We start from the raw sequence: 18,469 nt of genomic DNA, 5'->3' as shown, positions 1-18,469 counted from the left end.
AGTAAGCCCTAGTTTCATGTGAAGTCTAGAAGGATGGAGGTGGGTGGTACCTCAAGCAGTCTGTGTTTAGCGGTAGCATCCTGTACATGGTATTGGCAGAAGAACTGCAGCAATACAGGAACATAACCAGAAAAAGGAAAAATATGGAGAGGCCAACTCTGGTGGTATCATCTATGTGACGATTGTGGAGAGCTCAGACTTATGACCATTTATGACCAGAGAGAGCTCTCCTTATGGCCACTTTCAGCAGGAAATGTTATTTGGCCTGGTTTAAAAGTCAGTTCCTACATCCTTTAATATTAAAGAGAGTTTCATTGCTTGAGTACAGTTTTAATCAATATGCCGATTAAGTAAAACTAAGGAAGCAGTTTTCAACTAATCGTCCCACCAAACCAATTTAATCTCCGCCTCACCACAGCTCTGGTTACTATGATGGAAGGGAGGGAAATAAGCCCAGATTGTAGTGCAGCGGAAACATCCAAGCTGGTGTTAGGAAGGGGTGATGGAAGAGGTTTTCGACAGCACTATCAAGTGGCACTTACTCAGAAACAACCTGTTCATTGATATAAAAACAGAATTACCTGGAAAAACTCAGCAGTTCTGGCAGCATCGGCGGAGAAGAAAAGAGTTGACGTTTCGAGTCCTCATGACCCTTCAGCAGAATCAGGGATAAACCAGGGAACTACAGACCAGTCAGTCCAACCTCAGTGGTGGGGAAACTATTGGAAGCAATTCTGAGGGACAGAATTAATCTACGCTTGGAGATGCAGGGGTTAATCAAGGACAGTCGGCATGGTTTTGTTAAGGGGAGGTCATGTCTGACCAATTTGATTGAATTTTTCGAAGAGGAGACCAGGTGTGTAGATGAGGGCAATGCATTTGATATAGTCTACTTGGACTTCAGCAAGGCTTTTGGTAAGGTCCCGCATGGGAGACTGATAACGAAGGTAAGGGCCCATGAGATCCAAGGCAATTTGGCAAATTGGATCCAGAATTGGCTGAGTGGCAATGATGGCGATGGTCGTGAGGTGTTTTTGTGACTGGATGCCTGTGTCCAGTGGGGTTCCACAAGGATTGGTGTTGGGTCCCTTGCTGTTTGTGGTATATATAAACAATTTAGACTTGAATGTAGGAGGGTTGATCAGTAAGTTCACGGAAGACACGAAAATTGGTGCAGTGGTAAATAGTGAGGAAGATAGCCTTAGATTACAGGAGGATATTGACGGGCTGGTCAGATGGGCTGATCAGTGGTAAATGGAATTTAATCTGGATAAGTGTGAGGTGATGCACTTGGGCAGGACAAACAAGGCACGGGAATACACGATGAATGGTAGGACCCTGGGAAGTACCGAGGATCAGAGGGACCTTGGTGTGCATGTTCACTGGTCCCTTAAGGTAGCAGGGCAGGTAGATAAGGTGGTTAAGAAGGCATATGAGATACTTGCCTTTATTAGCCGAGGCACAGAATATAAGAGCAGGGAAGTTATGCTGGAACTGTATAAAATGCTGGTTAGGCCACAGCTATTGTATTGTGTGCAGCTCTGGAATCTGCACTATAGGAAGGATGTGATTGCACTAGAGAGAGTGCAGAGAGATTTACCAGGATGTTGCCTGGACTGGAGAGTTTTAGTTATGAGGAGAGATTGGATAGACTGGGGTTATTTTCCTTGGAGCAGAGGAGATTGAGGGGGGACATGATTGAGGTGTATAAAATTATGAGGGGCATAGATAGGGTAGACAGGAAGGAACTTTTCCCCTTGGTGGAGGAATCAATAACCAGGGGGCATAGATTTAAGGTAAGGGGCAGGAGGTTTAGAGGGGATGTGAGGAAGAATCTTTTCACCCAGAGGGTGGTGGGAATCTGGAACTCACTGCCTGAAAGGGTGATAGAGGCAGAAACCCTCATAACATTTAAGAAGTATTTGGATGTGCACTTGTGATGCCATGGAATACAAGGCTATGGGCCTAGTACTGGAAAATGGGATTAGAGTAGTTAGGTACTTGTTTGACCGGCGCAGATTCGATGGATTGAAGGACCTTTACCTGTGCTGTAGACCTCTATGACTAAGTGTATGCAGCCATTTAATTAGATCATGGCTGATTTCCATCCTTTTTGTTTCTCATCCTTTCATGATTTTGCCTAACAAGAACCTGCCAAATCTCAAGTTTTGAAATTTTAAGTTGACAACTCTGTGAAGCATGTAGGGACATTTTACTACGATATAGAATTGGATCCCAGCATAAGACACTGTGGGGTAGATATTTGTCTTTCCTGATTAGGCATTAAGCAGATGTGTGTATGTGGTGTATGTGTGTACACATGTGCTTCTACTATGACACTGCACCAGTCCTTGTGAGGCTACAAATCTCTACCACAATGAATTTTTGGGAACAAGAAAGATTTTTCTGAAGTAGGTTACTTAACCTTTGGTTGCATTTACTGTAAACATTTCAAAATATCTCCCCATTTTCCCCCAAAATCAAATGTGCAATATAAAACTCTAGTCTCACTATTAATTAAGATAGCTATCCTCAGTACTATCTCGCTGCTGTCTGTCACCTCTGGCCCTTATGACAGCCATGTTTTCTCCCTGGATGGAGTTCCAGCTTCCCCAATGACAACCATCTTGTTTCCCTATCTGTTGTTACACAGTCCCTAATGACAGCCGTTTCTATCACTGCCACCTGCTATACAGGCTTAATGGAACACCATTTCCTATTTCTCTCAACTGCTAAATAACAGTAACTTTTAATTGCAAGATAGCAATTATTATGGCGAAGGCAAGGGAATATTCATATACAAGTCATCAAAATGGCCACAAATCCCATCTCGCCTATTTAGTAATGTTTGATGTTCCTTAAGGAGAACAAATGGGGAGCACAGGGATGGATGATAAACACTGCCGTTGCCAGTGACACCCAGATCCCAAGAACTGATAAGTTTAAAAAGAAAACAATTATTCACAGTTGCACACTCCCTAGTGATTTTCATTCCCCTTTGCTACCCACAGTCACCACAGAAACTCGTGATTGCTACAATTATTACCGCTACACAACTGATGGCTGCAACCTCACTGAAACTGCTCCTGCATGCCAACCCAATGATCATTATTCACTTTTCTTGCCCATCACTGAACGTACCATCGATACCTGTGTCTTGTTTTGCACTGCCACAGCTTCCAACCTGATAGTCTCCCAACCTCGGACGGCCCGCTTCTACCTCCTACCCAAAATCCACAAACAGGACTGTCCCGGCAGACCGATCGTGTCAACCTGTTCCTGCCCCACGGAACTCATTTCTTGCTATCTTGACTCCATTCTCTCTCCCCTTGTCCAGTCCCTTCCCACCTACATCCGTGATTTCTCTGACACCCTACATCATATCAATAATTTCCAGTTCCCTGGCCCCAACCGCCGCCTCTTCACCATGGACGTCCAATCCCTCTACACCTCCATCCCCCACCGGGATGGTCTGATGGCTCTCCGCTTCTTCCTCGAACAGAGGCCCGACCAATCCCCATCCACCACTACTCTCCTCCATCTGGCTGAACTTGTTCTCACACTGAACAATTTCTCCTTAAATTCCTCTCACTTCCTCCAAATAAAAGGTGTGGCTATGGGTACCCGCATGGGCCCCAGCTATGCTTGTCTCTTTATGGGGTATGTGGAACATTCCTTGTTCCAGTCCTACTCCGACCCCCTCCCACAACTCTTTCTCCAGTACATCGATGATTACTTTGGTGCTGCTTCATGCTCTCCTCTGAACCTGGAAAAATTCATTAATTTTGCTTCCAATTTCCACCCCTCCGTCATTTTCACATGGTCCATCTCTGACAGTTCCCTTCCCTTCCTTGACCTCTCTGCCTCAATTTCTGGTGATAGACTGTCCACCAATATCCATTACAAGCCTACCGACTCCCACAGCTACCTCGACTACAGCTCCTCACACCCCGCTTCCTGTAAGGAGTCCATCCCATTCTCTCAGTTCCTTCGCCTCCTTCGCATCTGTTCTGATGATGCCACTTTCAAAAACAGTTCCTCTGACATGTACCTCCTTTTTCCTTAACCGAAGTTTTCCACCCACGGTGGTTGACAGGGCCCTTAACCGTGTCCGGCCCATCTCCCACACATCCGCCCTCACACCTTCTTCTCCCTCCCAGAAACATGATAGGGTCTCCCTTGTCCTCACTTATCACCCCACCAGCCTCCGCATTCAAAGGATCATCCTCCGCCATTTCCGCCTACTCCAGCATGATGCCACCACCAAACACATCTTCCCTTCACCCCCCCGGCGGCATTCAGCAGGGATTGTTCCCTCCGGGACACCCTGGTCCACTCCTCCATCACCCCCTACACCTCAACCCCCTCCCACAGCACCTTCCCATGCAACCGCAGAAGGTGCAACACCTGCCCCTTTACTTCCCCTCTCCTCACCGTCCAAGGGCCCAAACACTCCTTTCAAGTGAAGCAGCATTTCACTTGCACTTCCCTCAATTTAGTCTACTGCATTCGTTGCTCCCAATGCGGTTTCCTATACATTGGAGAGACCAAACGCAGACTGGGTGACTGCTTTGCAGAACATCTTCGGTCTGTCCGCAAGCATGACCCAGACCTCCCTGTCACTTGCCTTTTCAACACTCCACCCTGCTCTCATGTCCACATGTCCGTCCGTGGCTTGTTGCATTGTTCCAGTGAAGCTCAACGCAAACTGGAGGAACAGCACCTCATCTTCCGACTAGGCACTTTACAGCCTTCCAGACTGAATATTGAGTTCAACAATTTTAGATCATGAACTCTCTCCTCCATCCCCACCCCCTTTCCGATTCCCCCGCCCACCCTTTTTTTCCAATAATTTATTTAGAGTTTTCTTTTCCCACCTATTTGCATTATTTTTAAATGTATTTCCATCCATTGTTTTATCTCTACCTTTTAGATTTTTTCGATTCCTTCACCCGACCCCACCCCCACTAGGGCTATCTGTACCTTGCTTGTCCTGCTTTCTACCCTTAATTAGCACATTCCTCAGATAATATCACCACCTTCAACACCTCTTTGACCTTTTGTCTGTGACATCTTTTGGTTATTTCCACGCATCACTGACCCTCTATCCAGCTCTACCCCCCACAGCCCACCCCCCCCCCCCCCCCCCCCCCCCACCCCACCCCCACCCCCCACCCTTAAACCAGTTTAAGAGTCATACGGACTCGAAACGTTAACTGTGTTCCTCTCCGCAGATGCTGCCAGACCTGCTGAGTTTTTCCAGGTATTTTTGTTTTTGTTTTTAATCTCTAGTGACTGCTGTTTTATATCACTACCAACTGTTACAGACCCTAATGAACACTCTCTTCTCATCGCACCTAGTCAGTCCAAAACATTGATGCCTAATCTCTTGCACAGCTCCTAATAGTTGCTGTATACTCCCCCTCAGGAGACTAGTATCACTAAATGAAAGCTCCTAGGATGTGAAATGGAAGTTGTGAATTGGATTACTAATTGGCCAGAAAGAAGAAAGCAGAAGGCAATTATGGCATTAAGCAATCATGATAAAAGGAACCAGAAAGAATTTGTACTGAAAAAATATTAATCCAGGAAGCCATACGGACTTGAAATGTTAACTCTGTTTCTCTCCCCACAGATGCTGATGGACCTGCTGAGTTTTTCCAACATTTTCTGTTTTTATTGAGGAAATTTATTCATTGAGGAAAATTGTATAAATAGAAAAGCTTAAGTTTCCAGATGATGAAGTGGGATGTTGTGATGGTTGGAGGAGATGGATATTATCCTGAGAGCGATGAACAATTTACTAGAATACCATGGATAATGGAAAGTCTATACTTCAGTAGACCATGTGAGGGTATATCCCTATCGGTGCTGGTATACCCTCTCCTTTATAAGCGCACTGATGGCTTGCCACTAATTCAGCATCAAAATCAGATGCAAATCACCAAGTTCCCCTGAAGTATTTGATAAAGTTCAACCTATTTGCATCTTCTAGAATTGAGACATTGGGCGGAATTTCCCGCGCCCGCTGGTGGCAGGAGTGATAGGTGGCGTGCGCGGGAAATATGGTGCGAGCTGCTTCACGATGGCGATTGGCGGGGAGCTAATTGTAATACATCAGCATATAATTAAAAGGCCATCCCTGCAGGCTCTTGGAACCCCCGCCATATCGTCCGTCCATGTCAGAGGGAAAGCACGCCCACGTGTTTCACAACAGCACACAGGCGACGTGCACTTGGCAGCCTTCACTTTGGGGGAACTGGGGTGAGTGAGCAGCAGCTCGCCTGTTGTTTGCAGGCCTCAGGGGCGCCGGGAGTGGGGGGCAACTGATGCCTGGCCCCAGAGTCGACTGCTGAGGGGGGGATGGAGTTGTCCAGGGGCAAGTGCTCACAAGCCTTGGAGGTGACCATTGTCGGTGGTGGTCAAGTGCTGCCCTGGTGCTGCATCCTGCACACAGGCAATTGAGGTGGGAGTCAGGGTAGGCGAGGGAAGTGGCCACGCATTAGGGACACCTGTATAAACTGACCATGCCTCTGCAACTGAGATAGATCAGGCGCAGCCACAGTGATATGATTGGGGTCGGGCTCCTAGCCTGCCCGCCCATGCAAGCAACATGGTGGCACCAAAGTGCCACCAAGCGCTCCATACCTTACCCCACCCCCAGCACGGACTTTGAGTCTGCCACCACTTGGTTGGACCGCTGAACAGTTGGGCTGCACATGTTGTACAATCTCCTCTCCAATGCTGGCCATGTAGCAGTCACTGCTGGAGGTACTCACAGCCCCTTGCAGCCTCAGCATCCCAGTTTGGACCAGTGTTGACAAGGCAGCCATGCAGCGCACTCATCTCTGGCATCCGAGGGGTGACCAGCACTCTCTGGGAAGCATTAATGGGTGGTCACACAGGGCCAGGAAAGGTGCTAAGTTCACCCATGATAGCCACGTCTCTCTCTCTCTATCTTGCTGCAGTAGGACCACATCAGGGTCATGGATCCTGGTAACTTAGCTGTATGCCTGATGGCCAACAGAGGCCATAGACGATGGAGAACAGAGCGACTGAGGCGCCTGGCTGCACAAAGGCAGGAGCAGAAACCTCATGAAGAAGGGCAGCAGGGGCTCCCACACACACTGCCCAGGAGCGACAGTGAGCCGTGGCTGGTCAGCACCTCGTGGCACCCAGGGTCTATAGACGTCACCTGCCATTCTTGCAGATGACTGAGAACCAGCGTCGCCGATGACTGCACATGTCTAGGGACCTGGTGGCTCACATCTGCTACTTACTCCAGGAATTGGCGCCAAGGAGACATGGAGGGCATCCACTGCCAGCGGCTGTGAAAGTGACCGCGGTGCTCAATTTCTATGCCAGTGGCTCCCTTCAGTGCTCCACAGGTGACCTCTGTGGGAGTTCACAATCCGCCACCCACAAATGCATCCATGAGGTCACGGATGCATCTTCTCCTTGGCACACAACTTTGTGCATTTTGCCCGGGACTGGGACAGCCAGGATGCAAGGGCTATTGGATTTGTCCTGTTTTCAGGATTTCCATAGGTGCAGAGTGTGATTGACTGCACTCATGTGGCACTCAGTTCTCTGTCGCTACACATGGTGGACTTCATCAACCACAAGGGCTTCCACTCCCTGAACGTGCAGCTGGTATGCGACCACCAGAAACGCATCCTGCAGGTGTGCACACGGTTTCCAGGGAGTGTGCACGACCCCTACATCCTGAGTCGCTCGCATATCTCTGCAGTCTTCAAGGGTCCACAGAGGCTGCAGGGTTGTCTCCTTGGGGGCAACGGCTACTCGCAGAGGCCATGGCTGATGACACCCGTGCGGTGGCCTCAGACTGCAGCATAGCGACGCTATAATGAAGCTCATGCAGTAGCTCGCTGCTCATGGAGTAGACCATCGGGTTGCTGAAGATGTGGTTCTGGGCTCCTGCAATACAGTCTGCACAAGGGTGTCACGCATCGTCGTTGTCGTCTGCTGCGCCCTTCACAACCTGGCGCTGCAACGAGGAGAGAAGCTGGCTGAGGAGGAGTTAGAGGAGCTACATGTCTCCTCAGATGAGGTGGACGCCGATGGGGATGAGGGTGAGGGGGGTTCCTGGTGGTGACGGTGACGAGGATGAGGGTCTCGCACTGGCTAGGCAAGGCAGGCGCACTCGGGATGCCCTCATGGCTGCCAGATTTGAGGAGGATGATGAGGACATGCAGTGGGGTGTCCCTATGGTTTCTCACATCACATTTGTGAACCTTTGACTCCAGTCTGGCTTCTGTGAGAATGCTCCTGTCATGGCGATGCAGTGGAGGCCCTAATAGTCGCTCGATCACAGGAGGATGATGATGGCATGCAGTGAGGACACTCCATAAATCTTCACATAGCCTCTGAGAATGTCTGACTCCTCTCTGGCTGAGGGCAGCTTGCTTGCGCTCCATGATCAGGGCCATCTCAAAGAAGCAGCTAAGAAACTTTAGATGCACCTGATGCTGTGTCTGCCTTCAGCATCTCAGCCCTTCAGGAGCTGGTGCACAGCATCACTGATCACAGATGCTGGTGAGATGGGGGCCAGCCCCACCTTAAAGCTGCTGAGAGCACACAGAGAGAATGAGAGAACTCTGTAGCGCCTGCTCACTACATTCTGGCAGCAATGATAGCAATGCTGAGGTGCAGGCATCAGTAATGTTTCCAGGGAGTGTGAGGCTGGACCATCACTGTGGTCTGAAGGCTGCACAGAGCACAGGGAAGAGGCCCTGGACTGAGACACCTGCCTTTTATCTTATACAGAAAGGTTTCACATCTGAGTGACACGAGCACTGCTATTCAGAACAAGGAGCCACAGGCAGGGAGACATTCTTAGGAGTTTATTGACAATAGTGAACAGTATGTACAAGTGATCAACACCTGTGCCCAGGCTGTGCAATTACTTTTACCTAACTTTCCTAACCCTGCCTCTACATCTTGGCGCTCCCCAGATATCCACAGCAGAGGTGGAGGCAGCCTGCTGAGTGTGATGACTTTGGTGGGCATTCTCTGGAAGGCCGAGCCTTGGAGGGCCCAGGCCTGCTTTCGGGGTCCTGCTGTGTGGCAGTGGCACCCTCCTCGGCCTGTGAAGCTGGAGCTGCGGAGGTCATAGGAAGAGGGGATTCAGATCGGCCGCTCACTCCCAGAGTCACCTGGGTGGATGGCCCCAGAGTGTGCACCTGCTGATCCTTCCCCCCTATGAGGGCCCAAGGGCCCCTGGCTGACTCCTTGAGCAGAAGGGGTAGCTGGAGTGAGATCGAGCTTCCCAGCACCCCTCTCGCGTACATACTGTTGGAGGTCAACAGTGGCATGAGCGATGGAGTTAAGCCTGCGCAGCAGTGCAGGAGTGACATCCTGGACCAAGGTCTCCATGGTGGCCGCCATTCTGCCAGTGTTGACCTCGGTGCGTTGGCATACCGGCGCTATCACCTCAGCCTGAAGATGGACGGACTCCTCCATCATGCCTTGCAATCTGAGGAGTGCGGCGGACATCCCTTCCTGATATTCCTGAGCTTGCCTTTGCAGCTCCAGCAACTGTGACATGACCAAGTCCAGAGGCTCGTCATCTGACTCAGACTCAGCAATGTCTGGCCTCCAACCACCCTCCGAGTGCTGGACACCTGGGAAGTCCCTGCCTCCACCTGCTGTGGATCAGACAGTGCGATGTGCTCACCAGATTGTGATCCCAAGGCTACTCTAAAGCTAGGTCCCACTGAGGTGTGTGTCTCTGCGCTGGCGGAGGGTGTGGGTGAGTGCTGTGACGGGACTTCTGGGAGGGTGCCTTCAGATTCCTCTTCAGAGGTTTCATTGGAGCTTGATTGGGTCATGGACTCTATCAGCTGTTTGGTAGATGTGCCTGCGAAAGCAAGGGGAGATAATTAGTGCATGACAGTGGCCCGTGAAAGAGGACACATCACTCACGGAATGGTTGTCTGATGGTTGTTGCACTGCTGGATCCTCACTTGGTAGAGCAGCGCTGACCTCACAGTCAGCACAGGACCGGTCCCGGTCATCGCCAGCCAGCTGGATGGCTCTGTTTTTGAATTCTGTCAGAACTTTGATCTCCGGCATCCCTTCACCTGGCCTGCGATCTTCCCTTCTGTTGTGTGCCCATTCGTCCTGCATGGATAGAGATGGAAAAAGTGTAAGCAGGACGCCTGCCAGGCCAGATAAGTATGCCTGGTCTGTGTGGGTGGTGAGTGGTCCCATGAATTGGATGGGGACAATGACAGTGAGTGTCAAAGACTGAATGGTGATGTCCCTTGAACTGGCAGCGAGTGAGGGCCCTGAGGATGTGTGATGGGTTTGTGAGTGTATGAGTTGGGAGTGATGAAAAGAGTGACTTACCCTGGCAGAATGGAGGAGATCATTCACCCTTTTGCGGCACTGGGTGGCTGTCCTCCTCTGCAGGGCGTTTGCACTGACCACCGCTGCTACCGCCTCCCAAGCTGGATTGGTGAATTTGCTGCCCATCTTGCGGTCAGAACGGGGGTAGAGCACATACCAGCGGGCCTCCACGGCATCCAGCAGTCGCTTGAGGGACCTGTCATTGAAGCGAAAGGCTGCAGTCTTTTTTCCTTTGCTGGATATGTCTCCGGGGCAGTGGTGGTGAATTGGTGACATTGAGAGCTTTGCTGGCTTTTAAAGATGGCGGCCGGCGTGATGCAGCAGCAATGTGATGGCAGACAGGCGAATGAGAGCCCGCTCACCATGGAAATGGTGTGTTTCGTGGGAGTGAATAAATAATGAGGCAGACTCGGGATGCTATGGTGTGAAAACCCGCCATTTTCATCGGTTGGTAGGACTCCATTTTACCCGCCCACTACCGCACTTAGTGTAATTCTGGGAAATTTCCGCCCATCATTTACAAATATATTTTGAAAACTTGTCAGATATGTCCTTTCCTCTCTTCCACACACACTTTTGCTCCTAGTATGCCAAACTTTTGACCAGTTCTGATTAACACTCCATGAAGGATCTATTTCCCTTAGCAGGTAGGTCAGCAATCAGGACATAGATTTAAAGTAAATAGCAGGAAGATTAGATAGGATTTGAGGAGTAACTTTTCACCCAGAGTGTAGTGGAGGTCTGGAACTCTGCCTGAAAGGGTGGTAGAGACAGAAACCATCACCACACTTAAAAAAACAAACTTGGAAATGCATCTGAAGTACTACAAGCATGAACTAGAAAGTGGGATTAAGCTGGATAGCTATCTTTTGTCTAGCAGAGACACGAGGGGCCAAATAGCCTCCTCCTCTGCTGTGAATTTTTTATGTTCCAGACCCGACTCTCAATCACATCCGATAAACGATAAACAAAATATCACCTACCTTAAACTCAACAGGTTCTCCTGATCAGAACAACCATAACATGGTGGCCCAAGCCCCTTGATATCTTGGGTTCTGTTTTCTTTAGTTCTCTTATTGCCCTCATCTTCATGTATCAATGCTCTAATTCAATAAAGGAATCCTCAGCAAAGACAGATGGAAGTTTTGAAAACGTCAGTGAAAGATCCTTTCACCAGTCAACCTCAAATTGAAAACTAGGCATTGACAGCCTTTAGGATTTATCCGAGGTTCCTTCATTACTCTGATAAGCGTAAAGAGATTCAAGTAGTCTAAGGAGCACCATGGCTAGTGCCCAACTGAGAATATGGATTATCATCTGTGCAGCACAGTTTTGAATATGTAGATTGTAATGCTTAATTTGATATCCTGGTGCTTTACTTAGATGACCCCATGAGCAGAATGGGAAAAAGAGATCGTAATTTTCTTCAGGAAGTATTATGCTATTATTACCCTTTTCATTGTGATAGTCAATTAACTATAGAGAGTCTATGATATCACAAAATGAACATGCTGTGTTGACAGGTCAGTCTCAATGGGTTGAAGACCTTCCCATTTTTCCAAGTTTTCTTGTGCTTTGAAGAAGATTTTGGCCAACAGGGATTTTTTAAAAAAAAATTATCATTCCTGGAATGTGGGAGTTGCTGAAAATTATTGCCCATCCCTACTTTCCCTCGAGAAAGTAGTGGTGAGCTGCCTTCTTAAACCGCTGCAGTCAGTGTGCCAAATATAATACTGCAATGTTGTTAGGTAGGAAGATATGAAGGAATAGCTGATTTCTGTCCAATCAGGATGGTGTGAGATTTGGAAGGAAACTAGGGGGCGATGGTGTTCCTGCATGCCTGCTGCACCTGGTTCTTCTAAGTGATGAAGTTTGCAGGTCAGGGAGGTGCTACCTGTAGATAGTACAAAGAGCAGCTATGATGTTCTGTTGGCGGAGTTGGTGGATGTTTAAGGTGGTGGGCGGGGTGATGATCAAGTGGGATGCTTTATCTGGATAGTGTTGTGTTTCTAGTGTTGTTGCAGCTGTATGCAACCAGACACATGGGCCTGAATTTTTCGCTTGCTGGGCGCACGCAATCGGCAGGCCCGGGAGCAGGCCCGAAATGGGCCCCTGACCACGATTGACCCCCGACTGCGAATTTCACGCTGGCTGGCCGATTAACATCCAGCCAGCACGAAACACGTGCTGAGAAAGGCTCAGGGCTGCCAGTGGGGGCAGGAAGAGAGTGGTCACCGCGGGTGCTGGTGAGTGCTTCCAGTGAGCTCCCGGAAAGCAGACAGCTGCTCCAGGCAGCTGCAGACCCTCACAGAATAAACAAAACAACAAAAATGCTGCAAAATATGTCCATGCAGCACAATCAAGTACCTGAAAGCATACCCTCATAAAAAAACAGTCCCCAGATATCTCTTTTTATTTTATTTCCCCACAGAGATTACATCCCGCCCTGGATCGAGGCTTGAGCAAAAATGTAAAGGCCGCCTGGCCAATTGGCCCGTCCGCCAACTGTAAAAGTTGACTGGCCATGAAAATTTTCACTTTCAATTGCCTCCTTAATGGGCTTAATTGCCCACTTAATTGTCAACGGGTGCGCTTCCTACTGCCCGACGAGCGAGATATTGCGCGAGTGCGCGATGACGTCAGGACGCTCGCCCGACGTCATTTTGTGCTACTTCGTGGCCAGGTGGGTTGGGCACGTGCCCAGCCACAGGACATAAAATCCTGGCCCTGGAGTGCGTCCCATCACATTCCTGGCTTGTGCCTTGTAGGTGGAATCAGGAAATGAGCCACTTGCTGCAGAATTCCCAGCTTCTGACCTGCTCTAGCATCCATGGCAATTTATATGGATTTTGAGATAGTTTGCAATAAACACCAACTATGAGATCCCCTGAATTGAAAAGCCATAAAAACATATGGGCAGCTATGTTTCAGGGGGAGGGGGAGGCCTTTGATCCCACAATTCTCCTGACCTGAATATGAATGAGGTCTGATGTCCCTCCTGGATAACATAAACATTTCCACACTCACTGGTTCAGTGCAGCTCTGGGACTTTGTAATATGAAACAATTTAATTGGGGTGAGGCCAGTAATCTTCTTCTGCTTTCTATATTCATTAGCTCGGATGCTTTAAGACCAAAACAAAATGGAATCACAGTTTGACATAGCACCCAGAAAGGAAAGACTTATCCTCAGACACATTATTGGAAGCCTTCTGAAAATCCACATTCTGCATTGACTACATCTACTGCATTCCCTTCATTACCCTAATTGTTCACTTCTTCAAAAATAACTATCAAACATGTTTAAAAACAACTTGCATTTAGCAATCCAGACATCAGTACTGAACCTGACTATTACCAGTTTGTACCTATGCCCATTTGTCCTGTAGTTATGGTTTAATTTGAAACATTGCTTAGGATTAACATTTTCTATTCTATTTAGTATCTTGTATGCCTCTATAAAATCCCTTGTCAACTCCCCACTTTTCACAACTGAAGCATCTTTTTCAAACCTATCCTAGACTACAAAGTCCTACATAGAATTTAAAGCACAGAGCCAGGACATTCAACCCAGCAAGTCCATGTTGTTATTTATGATCCATATGAGTCTCCTCCCATACCTTCTTCATCAAATCCCATCAACATACTCTTCTATTCCCTTCTCCCTCGGGTGTTTATCTAGCATCTCCTTAAACATCTAACGATTTGCCTCAACTACTCCTTCATTCGCAGCACTGTCTAGGTAAAGATTCTCCTAAATTCCCTGTTGGATTTATTAATGACAATTTTATATTTATGGCCACTAGTTCTGGTCATGCCCACATTTTCAAGCTTAGCCTTCTGAATGAGGGATCAGCCTTGGTTCCCTTTTCCTGCATCTGTTTACTTTGGTTCAGTTCTGATCATGGAGGAGCCTGTTCAAGGTGTGGCCTTTGAGGGTGATGGCCTCAGAGTCTGACACCACTGATTTAACAATACAGCTCAGTATTCTGTTTGCTTTATCAGTTAAAAATCAGTGCCAGGCCGTTTACCAGCCCAAACTGATCCGGTCAATTTGACACCTGAATGGATTTAAAAATTTTATTTATACCACTGACAAGGCTGACATTTAGTCCTAATCCTAGTTGTCCTGAAAAGAAAGTGATGGTGTTCTTCCTAAACTGCTGGTAATGGTTTAATGCAACTGAATGAGTTGCCAAGCCAATTAAGATTCAGCCATGTTGGTGTGGGACTGGAGTCACTTATGGAGCAGGCTGGGTAAGGCCAGCAGATTTCCCACGCTTAAAGGAGATTAGTGAAGAAGGGTCAATAACCAGAGGACACAGATTTAAAGTAATTTGCAAAAATCAAAATGAAAAAAAGGTTTTTTTTTAATGCAGTGAGTTATTGTAATCTGGAATATGCACTGCATGGAAGAGTGGTGGAAGCAGACACAGTAGTAACTTCTAAAAGGGAATTAAATAAATACTTGAAGGAGGAAAAGTGCAGGGCTATGGGGAAAGAGCAAGAGGAGTGAGACTAATTGGATAGCTCTTATAAGAAGCTGATACAGGGATGTTGGGCCCAATGTTTTCCTCCTCTGCTGGATGATTCTATAATTCCTGCTCGCTTTTACTGATGCAGCTTTTTATTTCTAGATGTTTTAAACTGAATCAAAATTCTCAAACTCCAGCAGTGGGATTTGAACTCTCTGGATTATTAGTCCAGGCCTTTGGATCACATTCGTCCAGTAACAAGACTGTAACACCACTGTACCAGATAAAACAACATTGTTTTTAAGTACAAGGCTCACAGTAATTGAAGTGTCCTCTGCTACAGTTGTTTGAATGTCACTACGTTGTGAGACAGATGCCTCCATTTATATCGGGTTGTGTAAGTGCAGGTTTCCTCCTCAGCCGAAGTCTTCAATTACAAGGCCAGATGTCATGCGCAAAGGTGGTCGATACTATGATCTCTGAGACCCCACAGCAGCCTGACCTTGTGATATCTTTAAGTATGCTTTTTATTGTATGTTTCCATGCTGTCCATGTGCAAGAAATAAAGCAGAAAAATACACAAGCAGAATTCCTGATATGTGATGGGGGGGTGGGGGGTGGAGTTGTTACACAATCCAATTATGTGTGTTATTTGAGCAGTCAAATGCCTGCTCTCCCTGTGTAGATACTGAGATTAGCAGATCTGACCCAGCTTAATAGACCACATGTAACTGAAACCGCGTATCAGGAAAGGAAAGAAATCATCAATTATAAATGCTAGAGCTTTTAACTCCAAACAGTGGGCTTTGTTCAAGTTAGATTATGTTTATATTGATTGTGATTGGGGATGAGCCTTCCCAGTTATGAAACCCATCTTCTCTGAGTAGATCTCTCATAAACAGGCTGACATCTCTTGATTGGATTTTATAGACTAGAACTATAGAGTGATTACAACACAGAAGGAGGCCATTTGGCCTGTCGCATCCATACTGCCTCTTCAAGAGCAACTCAGCTAGTCCCACTCCCCATTTAAAAGTTATACTAATGAAATTTCAATGTATTATAGAAACAGAAAATGCCGGGAAACACGCAGCAGGTAGGGCAACCCCTGTGGAGAGATACAATAAAACAGAGTTACCATTTTGCATTGATGAGCTGTCATCTGACAAGAGGTCATCGACCGGAAACATTAACTCAGCTTGCTATCTGACCTGCTGGGTATATCCAGCATTTTCTGCTTTTATTTCAGATTTCCAGCGTCTGGGGTACTTTGCTTTCATTCCGATCCTTTGAAGCTTCCTTCTCCCTGCAACTTGGCTTTGTTCAAATCAAGACTCACGGCACCATCTTCTACCATCACACTCCTAGACCTCTAAGCTGTGCAATGTCTTACTTCCACCAATGATCTTTTTCTCAATCTGTGGTGTTTTAAAGTCCGATTTTGGTGTTATCTAACCCCTACCTCTACACCGATCTCATCTTTCCCATTCCGTTTCGCTTTTCTCACAAGTGCAAATATCCAGGGTTCATAATAAGATGTTGGTCATAACAAAATATTATTTTCCCAGAGCAGTAGCTCAGTGAGTCAACTACTCCTGTGCCACAGTCTGAGTGTTTGTAGTGTGGAGAATTTCTTAGCATGCATTACTAAATATATTTTTACAAGTGTGTTTTGTGTTTTAGCTCATTGCAGCTACAGGTTTTTCTGAGTTTCTTTGCTTTTCCAACTAACTTGAAAATAAGCTGTCAGAGGATGTTACTCTTGCTTAGGTAAAATTTCACATTTAAACCATTTGCCTTAATATTTTTTTTTACTTTCAAGACAGAAGCTAGTTTACAGAAAGCAAAGATAGGCAGAGAAAATGAGAGCAATAAAGTGTAAAAGACAGAAGCAGTAAGGTGATTACAGTACTTAAACTCACCTTGTTTATATGAAAATTTGAGAACAATGATTAATTATTGAAGACGTACTTACTTTTCTTAGCAAAAAAAAAGTAACAGCATGTTCACACTAATCCCACATTTCTGTTTGTTTTTCCAAATGATTTGAAAAGAAGTGGGAAACTGGAATGAGTAGCTTCTTGAAGGGGACATTTCACTTGAAAATGCTCAAAAAACACATTCAGGGACACAGATCTTCAGGTTTTGTTTAAACTAAGGATTCAAAAACATATCACATTTGCGTACAGCTGCCGTAAGTGCAGGAAAGATCAATGGGTGGAATTGTCCCAGATTTTCAGTAAGTGCCGTAGCAGGCGGGTAAAACGACGTTTTACCTGCCGACCGCAATGACGGCTTCCCAAGCTGTACCGCCCCAAAGCCGCCGCATTTCTTATGCATTTCCCAGGAAACATGCCATTTCGATGGCAGGCGGGCTCTGATTCGCCAGCCATGCTGTCACCTCGTCACTTCATCACGCTGGGCGCCATATTTAAAGTACAGCCGCGTGCGCACCTCTCAGTGTTTCCAGCCCAGAACGGCTGCAAATAAGTCATGGCCCTGAAAGGCATGAAGACTGCAGATCCCAAGTTTAGTGAAGTGCCCCTTGAGTGCCTTTTGGACACTTGCTGTGATGGCCTTTACCTCTGCTATGGCCGCAGGAGGGGCAGCTACATTACCACTCCGGCTTGGTAGGCGATGACAGCGGTGATCAGTGCCAATGCTGCACAGAAGAGGTTGGCCATCCAATGCAGATAGAGGATGAATGATCTCACCCTGAGATGCCGCCTGAGTATGGCAACCATCTCATCACTCTAAACTCACACACTCAAGCCCATCATACATTCACTGGCATCTCACTCACTGCCCGCTCAAGGGGCATCACCATTCACTCTCTTTCACACATACCCTCACATCTCTATCTGGCCTCATCTCCTCTGGAGATTGCCTCCTCAGCCGTCACCATCTTGAGGCCACTTGCACAGATCAACCTGTGCCCCCCCACAAACCCTGGGATACCTCCCTTCCTCAGTCAGGCCATCACCCACCAGCCTCTCCCCTTGGCTGAGACCACTTTCCCCCCTTCCCCAAGCAAGCCCGAGCCCTGCAGTCATACAAAGCCACCCCTGCTTTGTGGCTGGTCTGGTAGGTAGAGACCTGCCCATGAACCCCACTAAAAGCGCTGTGGTGCTGCCTGTGAAGCCTGGCACTGATGACTACGAGTGCTGCCCGAAGCAAGGTAGGCAAACAAACCTCAAAGTCCCGAGCGAAGTGCAGCTTGTCAGGTGCACGTCGCTTATGTGCAGTTGTGAAACACGTTGGCATGCAATCATGCTGATGTGGGAGGATGATCCAGTGTGGGGGGATGAGTCCGGTGGGTTAGCCTTAATGATATGCAGATGTATTACATTGAGGTGCCCAACGTCCGGTGGCGGGAAAAGCAGCCCCTCATCGATGGGCTGAGCGGGCGATTGCAAGCTGGTTTCACGACGTCGTGAAACCGATTTTTGGCCTTCTCGGCATATTATCCGTTCCTGCCGCCGAGCATGCCTGATGCCGGTGGGCATCGAAAATGCCACCTAATACCTGTGGCCGGTGAGCAAACTTTCCCATTGCTCGTTTGTGCTCAGATCTTTCTCGCCCTAGTATCACACTTGAAAATTCCCACATGACACTTTTTTTTAA

This window comes from Cetorhinus maximus, chromosome 21 (genome assembly GCF_964194155.1).
Source record: "Cetorhinus maximus chromosome 21, sCetMax3.hap1.1, whole genome shotgun sequence".
In the NCBI taxonomy this organism is placed as follows: Eukaryota; Metazoa; Chordata; class Chondrichthyes; order Lamniformes; family Cetorhinidae; genus Cetorhinus; species Cetorhinus maximus.
This window is presented reverse-complemented; position numbering follows the sequence as displayed.